A 19,079-nucleotide genomic window follows, 5' to 3' on the forward strand; every position below is an offset into this window, starting at 1 on the left:
TGCACAAAGTTTTACTCCTGTGACCGGTTACTTGCTAAAACCTAACGCAATGGTCATGTTTTCAAAACGATTATCTCCATGAAAGTACTTAAGCTCTATGATTAATAGTTTCAATAGATAGACGGACCGACCGTTAACACAATGTAATACCCCGTCTCTACCATTAAGCTTGTAGCTTCATAGACGTTTCCGATATTGAATCTAATTTAACTGTGTTGACTTACATATGCATCGCACTGGAATGCTTTTAACAACTTAGAGATTAACCCAAGCTTCATTCCTTTGCAGTTTTAAGATAATCTTCACAGGAGGATGAAAATGTTGACAACGGACGACCTATACGACGGACGTCGGTCAGCCATCAAAAACAATAACTCAGCATAAGCCTTTGGGCTCAGGTGAGCTTAAATCACTATAAGTGTGTGAGAAATATTGTTTTGACTTTTGTGTCCATATATAGCTCAGTTACATACTGCGAACAGTACAGAATACGAGGAGGGTAAAAGATTACATAAACTCTGTCAATAAATATATGAGATTTACAGTAACAATTCAAAGGGTGTATATTATTGACTTCATAAACAAACTTATTATATCTTTACAAAGATGAGCTGACCTAGTTCATATCATTTCTTTAAAATATGTTAGCACATTATTAGCAGAAACGTAAAATACGTGTACATAGTTAACATATGGTGCATTATTAACGAAATATATATAGTATTTAAACACGCCCACATCTTTGTTGTTTTTGTACTGACATGTTTTGGTTAAATTCCACTATTGATAAACAATCTACCAATGTTGATGTTTTTTCAATGTCAACAACGAACATTTGGTATTATGTAACATATTTATCGGGAATAACACTTACGTACTCCCCGATTCAGCAGTTGGATCTAAGCAAGAATTTGATATCTATGTTAATGGTGGATTTTTGTTGACATTTATCAAACACATGATACGTTTTCGTTTCATGTGAGTGTCTTTGGTAGAATTTAGGAAATTTTACCATGACTATTACCACAATTTCCGAAGGTACTGGTTGATCAGAGAAAAGCGCACTAATTAATAAAACGTTATGGAAGCGAACGTTGGTCAGAATAACCCCAATTAATCACACACTTGAAACGTTTGATTGATATATGCAGTAAAATTTTATTGTTTAAGCCGTTTTAAATGCATCAGTAGTATTTTGTTGCGCCAGTATATTTCATAAAGCCGGAAACCGTTACATAGCCGAGTCCTTTTTCCACCTTCTGACACATACATGAGTTAAATAAACAAGGTGTGTGTATATACAGAGGTCCGTTGAAATAAAGATTCACATTTCATTAACGCGTACGCGGATACCAGTATTAAATTTTCTTTGGTGTGCATTGATTTCTGCTCCACAGACAATGAATTGACTATAAACTTTTCGGCAAATATTCTTTACCACTGTTGTGGAAAATGAAGTTTGTTGTTCGCAACGTACAAACACAAATACATAATTAGGTCTATTGCTCGGAGCCTGGTAGTAAGTATCAATGTGTTTATATACAGATACAAATGTATTTACCTTGTATAATAGTGAAAATAAACGTCGTGCCGATAAACTTTTCCTTCACTTACTTTTGATAAGTGCGGTAATCTTTCAACATACACCAGGACGCTGTTGTTAGGCGTACAAAAAGTCATTTGTTTCCCCTTATATTGCCGAAAAAAAGAATATACAATGACATGAAGTCATCCAAATCTCTTTATTACTGTTTTATGTAGATTTGTTTTTTAATTTAATGTTAATTTAGTCAATATGTTGTAATCTAGAAAAAAAAAACACTTACATAAGTATTAAGTAAATTTTGCCAAAAACAACAAGTTTAAACACACCTAACCCCCAAAATAACACTTCTTCGTAAATTGTTAACAGAAATCTTCATATTTACTACAAAGACGTAACCCAATTAAGGCATCGTTAACGTTCAGACACTTCACCTCACCTAACCTCACCTTTTGCGCGGGTGTATACCATTAAGAATCATCGTCAACGGGCATCACCATTTGCACGAGTGTATAATCATCGTCAACGTTAATCCCCCAAATAGGCATTTCGGACATCTTGACCTTGCGGAATTATATGTACAATATGTAGTATAATATGATGTTACATTATAAAGTCGGTATACGAAGTGTACATGTATTTACCTTTAAAGACGTTATAATAATTATAATGCTGTTTCTTAGTTTTGTTCATAACGTACATCATGGAGTTCATAAGGTATCTTATGTAAGCTTAAACGAATATGAATACTGAACATCGATAGACGTTTAACAGGGGACCTTTCTCACCATGATTACTTATCCGCAATGCTGTTTCCGTATTTGCACTATCTAAAACAATAATCTATAAACCAAAACCAATTCAAAATAAATACTAGTAACAACCGAATGGTCATAAAACATCGATTCCTCATTTAATTAGCAAATGGAATGTTTTAAGACACTGTTATCATATTTTAACAGTCAATCAAACTATCAGTATTGATTCTCGATAGATATAATGTCTACATATGAGCCAATCCACAAAAAGGTGGCGTTTAATGAAACGGACAATATTTACTACAGCGCGATTCCAGAGTGCACCTTACATTTAGCAGTCAATCAATCTCTGCGAATGATCTGCAGTGACGTGTTTGTAACGTGCAGGTTAGTTTTATATGTAAAAGAAAAACACTATCGAGACCATTTCCTAGGAAGATCCATTATTTTCTATCAGGGATGCAAGAGGTTAACCGCTAAAGTGGTTAAACTACTGTACGATCGATTAACTTTCTGTAATAGGGTAATTTGAAACTTGTGGTTAAATAAATTAAATATATTTTTACGGAATAAATCATACAATTGTCATTTCTATTTCTCGTCATATTACCAATTAATGTAATTGCCTGCTGAATAAAAAACATTTCACGCTTATGATGGGAATCATTAACGTGTCAATTAACTTAGTAAAACAGCAATAAATCACTATTATACGATCGATTTGACCTGGTTCTTTTCACTTTTCGCCCATCATTCGACATGAATATCGCGGGAAAAAATGACATCAATAAAATAATGTAATGCGATACATAGAAAACGGCATCATAAGGACTCGCTAACCCAATGCCATAAATTTAACGTTTTATTCCTGATTTTAACAGTGTCAGAATTATTTACCGTTTTATTATAAATATGAATCATGTCAAATCAATTTATAAATATAAACTTTTGTATTGTTGTATCTTATTTTTACTTTATTATATATATATATATATATATATATATATATATATATATATATATATATATATATATATATATACTTGATACTAGCTGTTTAAGTTACAAAATAACACAATCACATTAACCTTTAATTCAAGTAGTATCGGTATACAAACGATTAACTTTATGCCCGAAAATTTATCAATGAAACCTTTTTCACATACTTTCTTACAACAAACATACACTTAATGTACACAATAATTCCGATAATAACAAAAACACTTATCCGAATTAGCTTCTCGAACTAGACAGCAACCACTTAGTGTCTTTGAGCATTGACGTTATTTAAAGACTGTCGGTTTAAGTCAAATTGTGGATGGTCTATGCATGCATATATAAAGGTGTCTTCAAATACCCGATCAAAAAAACCCGCACGATATTAACTATCTTAATTTAGAATCGGCCACTGATTTCAACGGAATATTCATTAGGCCCATGTTGAAGATACTGTATACTACCTTTATTGTTACAATAAGATTTTATGTTGTGATAATTGGCAGTATTATTAAGTTTAAATCGAGAAACTTTAACTTGGCGTCTGTGTGGAGTGGGGATTACCTATTAACGGTAATTGATTGTCTATTTAACCGAAAAATAATCAATATATTGATTGCTTGTCAAAACAGTGTTTCAAAATATAAACTGTATCCAGATCAGCACTATTATTGAAATCATATCCATCTTATCCATTCCACTATGACCGTCTTACACAAGTTTTAATTAATTAATAAAGCGAATAATTAAACTCGTTTACCGGTAATTACAAAACAAAGTTTTACATCTACCTGAAATAGAAAATCTACATCAATATTCCTACAGCTAGTAAAAATAAAACATAAAATTTAAACGGAAAGAACAAAGAACACAACAATTACAAACATCGCTATAAGCGACACAACGCGAACCAAAGCGGCCTATAAAAAAAGATGCTTAACGAACATTGTTAATTTGTTTATTTTTTTCCATATGCTTTACGACAAGATAATTACATACAAAGTATAACATACATTTGTGAATCTATGTAATTAAATGTGTACTGGTAATTAATAACACATTTATATCTCGATCGAGATATGGTCGTTTATGTAACCAATGAACGCGATCATAAATTACTTTCGTTTTCAAAGTTTTACAGTACACTTACACCAATCTCTTGCACGACGGGTGTTACAACCCGTTTTGTAATAAAAACCCGAATTGTAATAATTATTACAAAGTGGGTTGCGATGCATTATTACATTTCGGGTCGACAGTAACAACCCGTTTTGTAATAAAAACCCGAAATGTAATAAATTTTATCATGTCCATTAAATCAGAGATACAGACTTTTTTAGAAGTTATTTTCATGTTTAAATTAGTTTTAGAGTAGGTATTGACTGTTCCCCCGACCTTTGTTCTTAAAGTCTCCATCAACAAATCATAAATGTAATAATTTATTACAAAGTGGGTTGCGATGCATTATTACATTTCGGGTCGACAGTAACAAACCGTTTTGTAATAAACCCCGAAATGTTATAATTTTTATCATATCCATTAAATCAGTGATACAGTCTTTTTAAAAAGTTATTTTCATGTTTAAATTGTTATTTTCATGTTTAAATTAGTTTAAGAGTAGGTATTGAATGTTTCCCCGACCTTTGTTTTTATAGACTCCATCAACAAATCATGAATGTAATAATTTATTACAAAGTGGGTTGCGATGCATTATTACATTTCGGGTCGACAGTAACAACCCGTTTTGTAATAAAAACCCGAAATGTAATAAATTTTATCATGTCCAATAAATCAGAGATATATACTTTTTTAGAAGTTATTTTCATGTTTAAATTAGTTTAAGAGTATGTATTGAAAGTTCCCCCGACCTCTGTTCTTATAGACTCCATCAACAAATCATGAATGTAATAATTTATAACAAAGTGGGTTGCGATGCATTATTACATTTCGGGTCGACAGTAACAACCCGTTTTGTAATAAAAACCCGAAATGTAATAAATTTTATCATGTCCAATAAATCAGAGATTTATACTTTTTTAGAAGTTATTTTCATGTTTTTATTAGTTTTAGAATAGGTATTGACTGTTCCCCCGACCTTTGTTCTTAAAGTCTCCATCAACAAATCATGAATGTAATAATTTATTACAAAGTGGGTTGCGATGCATTATTACATTTCGGGTCGACAGAAACAACCCGTTTTGTAATAAACACCCGAAATGTAATAAATTTTATCATGTCCATTAAATCAGTTATACAGTCTTTTTTAGAAGTTATTTTCATGTTTAAATTGTTATTTTCATGTTTAAATTAGTTTAAGAGTAGGTATTGAATGTTTCCCCGACCTTTGTTTGTATAGACTCCATCAACAAATCATGAATGTAATAATTTATTACAATGTGGGTTGCGATGCATTATTACATTTCGGGTCGACAGTAACAACCCGTTTTGTAATAAAAACCCGAATTGTAATAATTATTACAAAGGTGGTTGCGATGCATTATTACATTTCGGGTCGACAGTAACAACCCGTTTTGTAATAAAAACCCGAAATGTAATAAATTTTATCATGTCCATTAAATCAGAGATACAGACTTGTTTAGAAAATATTTTCATGTTTAAATTAGTTTTAGAGTAGGTATTGACTGTTCCCCCGACCTTTGTTCTTATAGACTCCATAAACAAATCATGAATGTAATAATTTATTACAAAGTGGGTTGCGATGCATTATTACATTTTGGGTCGACAGTAACAACCCGTTTTGTAATAAAAACCCGAAATGTAATAAATTTTATCATGTTCATTAAATCAGAGATACAGACTTTTTTAGAAGTTATTTTCATGTTTAAATTAGTTTTAGAGTAGGTATAAACAGTTTCCACGACCTTTGTTCTTATAGACTCCATCAACAAATCATGAATGTAATAATTTATACATATACGATATTTTGCATGGGAAAATTCATTACTATTAGAATTTAAATCACAAAACCACTAATTAAAATAAACGCGATGGTATTAATGCAATTGAACTCACTTTGTAATAATGTGTTACATTCATTACTATTTCATGAAATATGTTGAAATAAATGTCGCGTGAATTGTCAAAAACCTACTCTAAAACTTGTTTAAACTTGAAAATCACTTCGACAATAACTGTTGTCTCGGACTTCATCGGACATCGAAGACTTAATTACATTTTGGGGTTTTATTCCAATATATTAATAAATATTTTCATATCACTTTTTGGTCTTGTATTTTGTGTTCTGCGCTTTATTGTCATCACCAAATTTTATGTATCGTTTAATTCCACCGCTTAAAACGTTCGAAACTGGTACTTGGCCAGAATTTTTCTTCACAATTTCATTGACACTGTCTGGTACCGACGCTGGCGGAGCCTGGAAATCTTCTAATTCCCATGGTACAGCAAGTTCAACTTCACGAAGTAATAGCTTTTGTTCTATCTCGTTCACGCCTTATACAGCTAAAGATTCTATACTCAACATGTCATCGGCCGAGCGCATCATGTCCTCACCGTCCATTGTGCTGCTTAAATTATTTAATGATATTCAGAACATAATAAGCTGTAGCCAATAAAGGTATGAAACAACTAATGGTTTTTGCGAGCCTTTCGGTAAACTGCAATATTATATTTTTTAAGATTTTAACTTTTGCACCGAAACTAAGCATACAACTTCAAAATGGCGTCCAAAATTGTCGAAATTGTAGATTTTCATATAAGGCAGAGTTTTTTTCTGATTTGCTGAATCTCGTATTGGCCGAACTTTTCCCGTATTGGCCGTGTTTTTCCATTTTGGCCGCCTTTTTCTCGTATAAGGCGAGTTTCGAGCTTTATTGGCAAGGCTCAACATGTATGGGGCGAACAAATTGAACACATGCTCGTCTTTTATTATAAAGTTAATTAATAATTAAATATACTACCGCAGTGTGTTAAAATTATTTTACCTAACTGACTGTTAATACAGTTGCATGACGTAATACGACGACTTTAACGTCGGTCAAATTTTTTTTCCATAAAACTTTATTCATTACGTAGCTGGAAAGTATAGCTGTCCAGTGCCCGATAAAAAGACATTAAATTAATTCAAAAACATGGCGGAATAGACTTTTACATGGATATTAAAAAACAAAACAAAATAACAACACAAAACAGACTTTGACGTCTGCAGGATTGAATTTAAAAACACTAGTAAAAATTCAGTCTTTCACGTCTGCACGTAAGCATTTTTTCAGTCTTTTCACGTCTGCACATTATAATATATATCACAGTTGTTAAACAATCACATATATCTCATGTATAATAAATATTACAGTCTTTAAACAAAACAGTTCCACCAACCTTAAATGTATCGGGCAATGTAAGTATACCAATGGATTAATAAAATAATAAAATTATATAATATAATTGGAATTATGTCACGCACCTTAAAACTAACGATGAAATGTTATAAAAAAAATCAAAGACACAAAATGCAAAAACAAAGGAAGCGCAAGCAGGTGGCGGCGTTCCCTCAGATAACAAGGCTCGGGCCTCCACATCCGGAAAAAGCCGCCAACCGCCCGCTGACTTCCGTAGTCTACGGCTGGGCTGGTTTAAGAACCTTTCGCGAGATAATAATGCAATAATGCATCGCAACCCACTTTGTAATAAGTATTACAATTCGGGTTTTTATTACAAAACGGGTTGTAACAAAGCATATGCATACAATAGCAATTGTGATATGTAAGTTTTACGTAATTGATAATATTTGTAGAAGTCTGTTAAATGTAAAGGAATTGAATAGGTGTATTGATAAGGCGGTGACTTCAAAAACAGGTCGATAATGTCGACATTATTAAAAAGGAATATTTAAAGTATCATATTGAGTTATACAGGTAAAAGGAATCATTTGCCAATATATAGTTGAAAACAACAATGAGTATCAATGTTTAGTATTGTATCTTTACATACTGACAATAGATTTATGGTTTGTACAATCGGCATTTTTTCGTCAAGCCGAATTTCTTTATAAAGAGGTTATTTGTCTCTCTAAGAGTGCTTAAAATAACATCAATTTGCGCACGACATTGCCAAAAGGTCTAAATGAAAAGAAAAACCTTAAATTAAAAAGCGTGAATAAGAAGACGGCAAAAAAACTATTATACGAAACAAATAACTGTATTGTTCGATTGAAAAGAGTAGAAACTTGAGCGTTTTGAATGTAGATTTTAAAATTAAAATTATAACCGAGTTTTTTGCCTAATCATTATTTCAAATTAATTGATATCCCTTTTGAGATAGTTACGTCTTCAGTACAGAACAGCGATAAACATATTGGTGTTCTAATGTACATATAACCGATTTACTTCTGTTATACCCGGATTATTTCTGTGATATTCTCAGGTGCTGTTTACTTATTGTTTCTGTGATTATATCAGCTGTCATTTTTTCCCTTGACGCAGTATATTTGTACAGATGTTAATTAATTTAATTGAATCATTTGATGATTAAATACACATCCCATTTTGTTATTTAATCAAATCAATTTTCTTTACAAATATGAGTCAAAAAGATCAGCGAATGGTACCGTTTAAATAAAAGTGGACATTTTGTGAAGCGAGATGAATTGTGTTTAATTCTCAGCAATACATCAAAAGACACGATCTCGAAGTGTACAGCGAATGGATAGAAAGTACGGTTTAATTGTAGATAGCTTATTCGGCAATACAAATATAATTATAACCACACTTACCCTTAAAGAATAAGGATACCATTAAAAAACTTGTAAAATTCAGATGCGTTAAGAAAGTAAGTAAGGAAACCTACCTGCGCACGTCTAGTCCTCAATAAATTACACCATTCGATCATAACCCAAACGTTTACGAATATTGAATGCAGAGCGCCCGGGCAATTGCCGGTTTGTATTGAAGCCACGTAATATGAGAACCCATAGATTTTGTTCTGTAGGATTGAAGTCGTCAGTATTGTCTTACGTAGACCATTCCATTGTTGAATGCCTTTGCGCAGTTAACACTATGGTTTATTAAATATTAAAACATATGTTCAATATATCACGCGAAACAGATTAAAGCATTTCAATATACTGTTTAAAATATATATCTATTTAAAAACGATAAAGCGTGCACTGATTTCTGAACTTTTGTCTGACTTATTATCAAGTGCATATAACTGCCTGAAGATAATGAAATATTGACAAAGTTGGTCAAGTTCAAGCACGATTTACTTCTTGTTAAGAATATAATACTGTTATATCACCTTTCTAACTGTAATAGAAAATTTCATAATAGTGTCAACAGTTGATATACGTTATTTGTATTGGGACTGCTAGGTAATCAAATGTCTTTCTTAATACTTTCTGATACTTTGATATGTAAATTATAAAACATTATTAGTAATGCAAACTCTTTGTGCGTCGAGTCTTTAGTTTAAACATATTTTATTTCAAGAACAATCATATTATATACAAAGTATGCATACATAGTTACAATTGATTTACATGTTCTGAAAATGGATAAGAACGAAAGACCAAGTCTTGTATAGTTCTTCTCCGTACATATTGTTTGCAGGATTGTAACTTTACGATTCAGTGGGTGGTTATAATGTTTAGTAAACATACAATAAGACCTTTTAAACAAAAGAAGGAAACTTGTAATATAGAAGGAAAAATACAAATAAAGGAAACATTTTGTAATACATTTATAAGAAGCGAAACAAAACATTAGGACCGGGATCGGACGAAGGAAGCTAATCAAACGTACCGATATAGTGTGGAACACAGATGTTTGAACAAATGCTTTTTGTTAGTTTTGATTGTATTTTAATTTGATGTTTTTGATGTGACAGATAACTAGGTATCAAAGCGTTTACTTTGCTTAATATACTCATGAACTGCATCAAAAATACGAGTGTTTTTCTCAAAGTCAATACTTTCATCTCCATACAATAATGTGTTAAGAGATGACGGTGCCAAAGGGGCAATTATATTGATAAGAACTTCACGTTGTTGCCTGAAACGGTCGCATTCTAGAAAATAATGATATACGGTTTCGATAGATCCACAACTGCATAGGGGTGACTGAACAATATTGCACATATAAAGGTCTTGATTTAATGAACTACAACGAGTTCTGAGTCTAGTATGGAGCATTTGTTGGCGTCTTTCACCATAGTAGTACAGTGAATTAGATTTAACAGTATCGCTAGAAAGGAGCATTTTAAACGAGTGAAGAGAATCAGCATTACGTGTTTCTAGTGGGAGATTGTTCCATTCTGTTATTGCAGAGGGTACGAACGAGTTTGAGTATGAGGTAGTGCGAGCTGTCACATTTCTAATGTTTGCTCCATTACGTAATGGATACGAGCTATTGCTTTGGACTGTGGCAGGAACTAAAGATATAAGGTACGCTGGTGAAAGGTTTTTAGTAATTTTGTACATGAGTATAAGTTTATGATTTCGGCGCCTTTCATTTAGTTTCTCCCACCCTACTTCTTTATATAGCTCGTTTATGGACACAAGTTTGGTACAGCCGGATACAATTCGCGCAGCTTCAGTTTGAATTTTTTCTAAATCGTCTTTTTCAAATTGGCAGCAATTATCAAATACAACATCTGAATATTCAAGTATGGGTCTTATAAATGAGCAGTATATGACTTCTAACGCTTTCCTGTCAAGAGTATGTTTAAGTCGACGCATAATATTTATACGAGTCCATGCTTTGTCCTTTATATGTGCAATATGTTCGTGCCATGAGCAGTCATTAGTCAAGTGGAGTCCTAAGTGTTTATGAACACAAACTTCAGGGATAGTTACGTTTTGCATTGTAAGAGGTGGGTGAATTGGCTTGTTTAGTTTTCGAGATATGATGAGGGATTCTGATTTGGACGGATTAAATGTTACTAGCCATTGTTGTGCCCACGTATTTATTCGGTCAATATCAGCTTGCATTAAGGTTGCTGTTTGATCAGGAGAATTGACAATCATATACAGGCTTGTGTCGTCTGCAAAGAGATTAACACATGAGTGGATATTCGACACAATGTCATTTATGTATATTAAAAACATAAGCGGTCCAAGAATAGATCCTTGTGGGACACCGGCAGATATATTTGCGAATCTTGATTCAACCCCTGGAAGAACCACTTTCTGTTTTCTGTCAGACAGATAGTTTGATATCCATTTTAACAAGTCCCCTCGTATGCCAGCGCAGTGAAGTTTGTGTAGAAGTCCCTTGTGCCAAACCTTGTCGAAAGCCTTACTTATATCAAAGAAGACAACTCTAACTTCGAGGCCATTGTCCAGGGCTTTACAAAATTTGTCATAGATGTAAGTTAATTGATTTACGGCAGAGTCCCCTGGGATGAAACCAGACTGGGATTGGGTGAAGAAAGATTTTCCATGTAAAAAGTTAAAAATGTGCTTGTAGAGTATCCTCTCAAAAACCTTTTCAAGAGTATTTAACAGAGATATAGGTCGATAGTTAGATAGCAAAGATGGATCACCTTTTTTAAATACTGCACATACATTTGCTTTTTTCAAAATTTCTGGCATTTCATATTTGGTCAGACTAGCATTGAAAAGATCACAAATCGGGGTTTTCAATTGTTCCATACATTCGCATAAAATTCGATTGTCAATTCCATCAGGATTTCGAATTCTTAAAGGCGTCTAATACTTCATTTGGCGTTATAGTAATATAGTTTAATGTATGTACACACGGGTTATTACTTGATGGAAGTTCATGATTATTATCGTTAATATGTGATTGAGATGCAAAGTATTCATTAAGCATATTGGCCTTATCTGTTTCATCACTGATAAGATCGTTTGTTCTATCGTCACGTAGTGATAATATTGTTTTATGTTCTTGGGGAGAAATAAAATTTCGCAATAGTTTCCACCAATCTTTTGACTTGACATTAGATGATTTTCATTTGTTGCTAAGCTTTCAAAATATTGTGTTTTGGCATCTCGGACGAGATAAACAACTTGATTACGAACAGTTCGAAAGTGTTCCCAATGAGTACAGGAGTTAGAAATTTTGGCTTTGTGATACAACCGTTTTCGTTTACGTATTGTTGACTTAATCACATGATTCATCCACGGGGCATCACCTGTTCTAATACAAACAATTTTATTCGGAATAGACTTTATAGCAGCATCATATATAGCGTGCGTGACATTTTGTGTATATATATTAATATCCTCATCTACTAGCTGTTCCCATTGTATGCCTGCGATTAATGTTCGCAATTTATCATAGTTACCTTGGTCATAACGTCATATATGTCTATTAAATGTTTTGCGCACTGGTTTATTGTGTTTAACTATACCAAAAACTGGACAGTGAAAACGTATGTTTTGGTTAAGAAACGGTTCGCCAGTACCAGATAAAATGATTGAAACGGGATTACTAACGAATATGAGGTAGATGACAGATGCTGAATGTTCTGTGAAATGCGTTGTGTCATTAATGATCTGTTTTAGATTGTTTTGGGAACATAGTCCGTCAATATTTCGCCTTGAAAGTAACGCGTTTGCATTTAAATTAAAATCACCAGTAATAATGATATCGTGTATGCCAGTGTCAGCCGCTAATCCAAAAGAAGTTTCTATTAAGTTCATGTATGACGTATCGGAGTTTGGTGGGCGGTAGACTACTCCAAATAATATTTGTTTTTTATTGCATAATTTTATTTCAATCCATATACATTCAAGTCCGTTTGGTTCAAGATCATGTCTACGTGTGTATGTTAGTGTTTCATGTAAATATATTGCTACCCCACCGTGCGGATCAAGCGGTCTATCCTTTCGGATCGGTGAGTGATAACCATGGAAACAGATATCACTCGAAGGCGTCGCACTACTGAGCCATGTTTCGGAAAACGCTATGACATCAAATGAATTCAAACTTGAGTAAAGAATATCAGTTTTGTTTGCAATACTTTGTACGTTATAGTGGACAAATAAAAACATGTTTCGCGCGGAATTAACAAGACTACTCTCAGAAGAGCTCGAACTTGAGTAAGAAGTATTGCGTGTTTCTGACAATGTTGGGCCAGGGTTAGGATGTATGTCTCCGGCTCGTGATAAGATTATTTGTAAAAAGAGACCACATGACATCACGAAAAATATGCGAATCAATTTAGATGACAGCCTCTTATTGGTTTCCGAGTTAGTGCTTTTCACATACGAAAATGAATGATGTTCGATTAATGTAGCTTGGTTATTAGTCGATGTAATATTGTACTTCACCGATATTAACGTTATCTACAAAAATACAAAGGACGAAACACACGTGTAACAACAAAGGGAATGCAGTTCGTATTCTATAACATGACATGACAACGTTTATTGGATAAGAGTTATGTTTTTTCATTATGTAATTGAGCTAATGAGGATAAGAAAGGACTGAAACGTTGTCAAATTTACGGTTATAGTGCATGAGTATATTTTTACATGATAGCTGAGGTCACCTAGGTATCTGTCACATATGAAATTTTGGGTAGGGTTTAGGATAAAGCAAAAAAAGAGAGAGAGAGTTAATAAGATACACATTATAGTGTGTATATGGAAGCTAGGCATCGCCGAGCCAGGGATATGGTTTTAGAAAGAATTCGTGCAAGAATATGCATCTAAAGGATGTACAACTGTATATGTTAGGAAAAAGATCTTAATAGAAATGCAGTATACAATGAAAATTATAAGTAAGCATGCATCATTTTTCAATGATTAGAAGAACACATGTTCAAAAAAAGGAATGGACATGGTTAGGACTATTTATGTTAATACACAGATCTTAACAAAATGCAGTATACAATGCAAAATATAAGTAAGCATACATCGTTTTTCAATGATGAACAGCAAATATTTTCAAATAAGAGAATTGACACAGTTTTACACCTACGCAAAATTAAGGGGTCAATTTATGGTAATGAAATGCTGGAAAACTATAATTTCCACAGCATAATAGGACTTGTAGTTAAAAATACACCTAAACTATGTGTAAATTCAGTACAGCTATCAGTTAACATAGTCATAGTCATCTTAAGAGAGCATATATGTCGCACACAAAACAAGTTTTACAAAATGATACGGATATAATTAGCATACAATATTTGCTAATACGCAACATTATAGGCGCTTGTGTTAGGAATTGCGTATAAACTATTTTCCAACAGAATACGGTAGTTATATAAGCACAATTTTAATTGCTCCTCTGTGGAGATAATAAATGTCGAACACAACATAGAGGTTTTGCTATACGCTACAATGAGATAACAACATGCAGCAAATAAATGAATTAAGTATTGTAAGTGGCTGTTAAATTTTACACTACAATATACGTTTTGTTACACGCTACTAATAGATACATAGCATAGTTTGTAGTGCAGAAAATAAGTGCAATAGGACAGGTAAATATTTTTTAAATGTTACTTCAGCTTTTGTATGTATAACACCTGAGCATATATATATGTTAATGTATCAAGCATACGTGTATTGAAAAGTCTAGGTATTCCGAATGCAAAACATGGTGCCTTGCATTCAAACTGGTTATATGGAGCGTCGAGTCTTTCGATTTATTATAATTAAACGAATACCATCTCGATTATTAATTTAGAATGGAAATTATAGCGCGCTTAAATTTGTTGTTACTCCATTATTTGAAAGTAACACTTAAATCTTGCTTTCCGTTTTGAGTACTTTCAGTCAATTGTGTCGTTAAAACGGTATACCTTACACAGAAAAGCCACATGAATACTATCGAGATACGGGTCGGCAAGTACCTTTGGAAGACCGCTGAAATAGAAATCCAGGGATCGTGTGGTTTCTGAATAGTTCACAAAACATTTGCGGGACATTGCCTTGTCCTAATTGCTAGTGAAATTCAGCCCTTTCATTCGATTTAAAAAGTGAAGTTATCGGCTAAATCTGATTTACTAAATATATTCAGCGGCAAATGTGTCAATCGTCTAAAAAGAAGTACAATTGCAAACAGTCGTTAAATTGGGACAATTAACAAAACGCAATTACCATACACATATGGTGTCAATGGTTATAGCTCATGTACACTGCACCTGATTTTAATAAAATATTTTACCTATGAAGTGTCATTTTGATACCAGTGACATATATCAAGTTATGTCCTAGATATGCAATCCAAATGACAGGCGGAAAACAAGATTCCAGATTAAACCCCTCTTACAATTTCCTGCGCTTGGGGCATAATTATAACGATAATTTAAGCAATCATTACCACTATTTTCGTGAACCTTATGTAGGCATTGTAAGGAAACTGCTCACAGATATTAATGATTTTGAAACATTTAAGTAAATTATTGAAGTTAAATTGTTAAATTTAAAATAATTAAAATAAGCGTAGTATTAAGGCGTAATCGATGAAATACGAAAGTGTTATTGCCCTGGGTTTCGAAACCGTAAAGGCTCATACACAAAGCAAGTGTTCTTCCACTTAATCACGCAGGCTTTTGAATTATAGGGTAAATGACTTGCTATAATGTCGGAAACGTTTACAAGATTATAGATGAAAAATATAATACACGTTTTATAATTTCACGATTTAAATTGATGAAAATCAATAAACGAACAGATATTTTTATTATTGTTCTTTGCTAGGAGTGTACTTTTGCTTCTTTGAGTATGATGTACACTTTAGGTATTAACTTTTTCCGAATTTGTTTTTTAATATACTTTTTACCAGACTGTAAACAAGTTGGCTGTTATATGCCAACATACAAACGCGTTTGTGGGCGATTTAAAACAAAAATTTACAATATAGAGCTTAGACGAGAACATCAAGACCGTTTCTGAAACGATTAGGAAGAAATCTTAATGAGTTAGGTCAAGCTCAAGATAAGGCACTGGCTTTCATAGCAATGAATGTGTATCTAAATGAGACTTCACTAGGTTATTGTATCTGCAGGCGTGAGTTTGATTTGTTTCAGTACCACGACGATATTACTAGAACATCTAGGATACATGTCGTGTCAGACTACGGGAACAGGTTATCCGAGATGATAACTTAAGCCCATTCAGACGTGTCTACCGTAACTTCTCATCTGTTGTCTCATTGCAACGGGGAATCGCAAAATCAACCCTCATTCATGCCACTTCAAGAAAAGTATTTCCGTATCATCATACAATCGATAAGATCATTATTTCGAATAAAAAAGAAATTGTACGCTTTTGTTTGCCAATACGCTGTTTCACTCTAGAACAGAACTAGTAGAAATATTTGTGGAACACGATAAAGCATATAATTTGACTGTCCGCAATGCGAACGGGTTAATTGTACCACATGTACCACAAACTTCTCTTTTCGAGCGAGCAAGCCGAATGTCTGTTCAGATACGTATGTCTGCTCTACCAGTGGTCATATACAGTAAACGTGCTTCGAAAACAATATAAGCTAATCAACATAAGACTTTGATACATTCAAAGCCAGCCAAACAAATAGTGTATTTTCTTGCAAAACGGACCACCTTAAAATTGGTGTTCCTTTAAAGGCGTTTGTGTCTTTAATATTTGCTACAATTTCCTTGGCGTCTGTGTTATTTAAGTGTGAGATGGCATCATTTGGCCCATGCCATGAACGTAAATAAAATATTTTCTTTACAGAAATTGACTTGGATCAAGTTGATCATTGTCTGTTATCGTTTCGAAAGGCAGCATACAATTTCAAGGCAGAAGTACAATTTCGGAATATATATTTGGAAGAAAAGGACGACTTCTTAGTTTAAAGATATTTACACAACTTTAAAACGCCAGTCTAAAGAACGTCAATTTAAAGGACAATTTATTACTCACGTTAATTCCTCATTTCTGGCCCAGGATATGTTTTACACTGAAATGGTATGTTGCTGAAATTCAGAAAATATTAACCTTACTATAATGTTTATCCATTTACATCACAAGCATGAACGAGCCCATAGTCCATTCTAGGCAAACGAAAACAGAAATGTTCTGAGACGTAGAAAAACATAATCAAGAAAATGACCATGATGCTGAGATGTTTCAACCGTCTGGTCGAAACATACTTTTTAACAACTTGATTCAAAATCCTGTGAGTATATTTTCTGTTGAATCAGACGAAATATTAGAGAGAATGTCTGCTGCCAAAGCTGTGTGACAGTAGACGTTTATGTTTTTAAAATGAAAATAACATTTAAGGAAGTGAAATTGGCCATACACGCAGTCGAAACGTTGCATCTTTCATTAAGTATTTTAAGACAAGCATCCGTTGTGAAAAGTTCCCTTATTTCAATTAATTTATTGTGTCTGTTGCCTGTCATCGATTAAAATGATAGTAAGTTCATGGTCTGGAACCTCACCCAGGAAACTAAACGTCCGTATGCTATTTTATCCCACTTTTACAGCGAATTCGGTTGATTAAAGCCCCGTTGATTAAATATCATCTATAATAAACGGCAGGAAATGACGTCAATATTTCGGCGAAATGACGTCATAAATCCATCGAAATTATCCAGTCAAACTAATTTTGTTTAAACAAAAAGGTTTACAAATTAAAAAGTGGGATAAATAGAATAATAGGTAAGTGTTGACTATAGATCAGGTTTATCATGCTCGGCACGAAAACGAAAAAGCACTCGCCAAGGCTCGTGCTTTTTGTTTTCTAAGCCTCGCATGATGAACCGGATGTATAATCAACACTAACCTATCATTCTCTATTTAATTAGTCCTATGACATTACAACAGTACATGTTTTCTGTTACTCATACGTACATATTGATTTTACTTTCTGTTCCACTTACTTAAATCGTCGAGCAGAGACAATGTGAACATCTGTTGTTTTGTCGTATTACACAATTACGATTTTTTTTAGTGTCGACCAATTTGTATATGCGTATACATGTGGGCATTGCTTAAGTTATTTGTAAAATGTGTGTAATTTAAGTAATGTATTTAAGTCTTATTACCGCGCTTTGTTTTTCGATTCGCCAATGCTCCTAATTCAAATATGGGAATCATATTTATTATATGCAAACATCGTTATGCAGTGATAAGTAGTGGGAATGGTCTGTAACGGTGTGCAAGATTCGTTTTATGTGTTTTCGATTGTTGTAAATGATGATCGGATTGGATATCGACGCTTTTAGAATCGTATATAGTGCTTGACCAATGATAATATAATTAGTCATTGATTTCTAATGAACTTTGGTTTTATTTCGCGGGCAATATCACTGGTTTTTATTATATTCATTTTACGTTATAAAGTTGTTGACCGAAAATACAACGTCATGAAATTGATTTGATCTGCAAACGACAGTTCAATCCAATTAAGTACACAAGACATTATTGTGCATAAATCCTAATATATCTTTATGAAGCTTGGGCAAAATCTGAATCGTGACAATCTCTTACGAGTTTGATTCTTTGTTAAACTTATTGACAAGTCAAACAATAGAATATTCTTGCCACTCTAGAAGTATTGTTTGTTTAAATTTAAAAGCGATCACAAAGATACATTAAAAAATTAAAACGTCATTGTGTTGAAGTAACGGAGTTCAGGTTTATGTTCAACATTGAATCTTATTATACACAATTTGTTAAATGAACATTAATTAAAGTAAACGCAATTGTTCACAGCTAATACTTTAACAGAGGATTGACATGCTATTTTTCCAGTTCAAATTTCCAAAAAAAATATTGTAAACAAAAAAGTCAGTTACACCAGTTTCGTGTTCTGACCTCGATGTACATTTATGAAGAAATCATCGGTCAAATA

General features: G+C 33.1%; 1 long non-coding RNA gene across 1 annotated transcript; it reads left to right on the forward strand.

Annotated features, from left to right (window-relative positions):
• The first annotated feature begins 4,515 nt into the window (after window positions 1–4,515).
• On the forward strand, window positions 4,516–6,018 carry LOC127851503 (uncharacterized). The gene is made up of 3 exons (XR_008035801.1): window positions 4,516–4,672; window positions 4,919–5,145; window positions 5,933–6,018. It is a non-coding gene; the product is annotated as an uncharacterized LOC127851503 (long non-coding RNA).
• Window positions 6,019–19,079: the final 13,061 nt, after the last annotated feature.

Source organism: Dreissena polymorpha, chromosome 11 (genome assembly GCF_020536995.1).
Source record: "Dreissena polymorpha isolate Duluth1 chromosome 11, UMN_Dpol_1.0, whole genome shotgun sequence".
Taxonomy (NCBI): Eukaryota; Metazoa; Mollusca; class Bivalvia; order Myida; family Dreissenidae; genus Dreissena; species Dreissena polymorpha.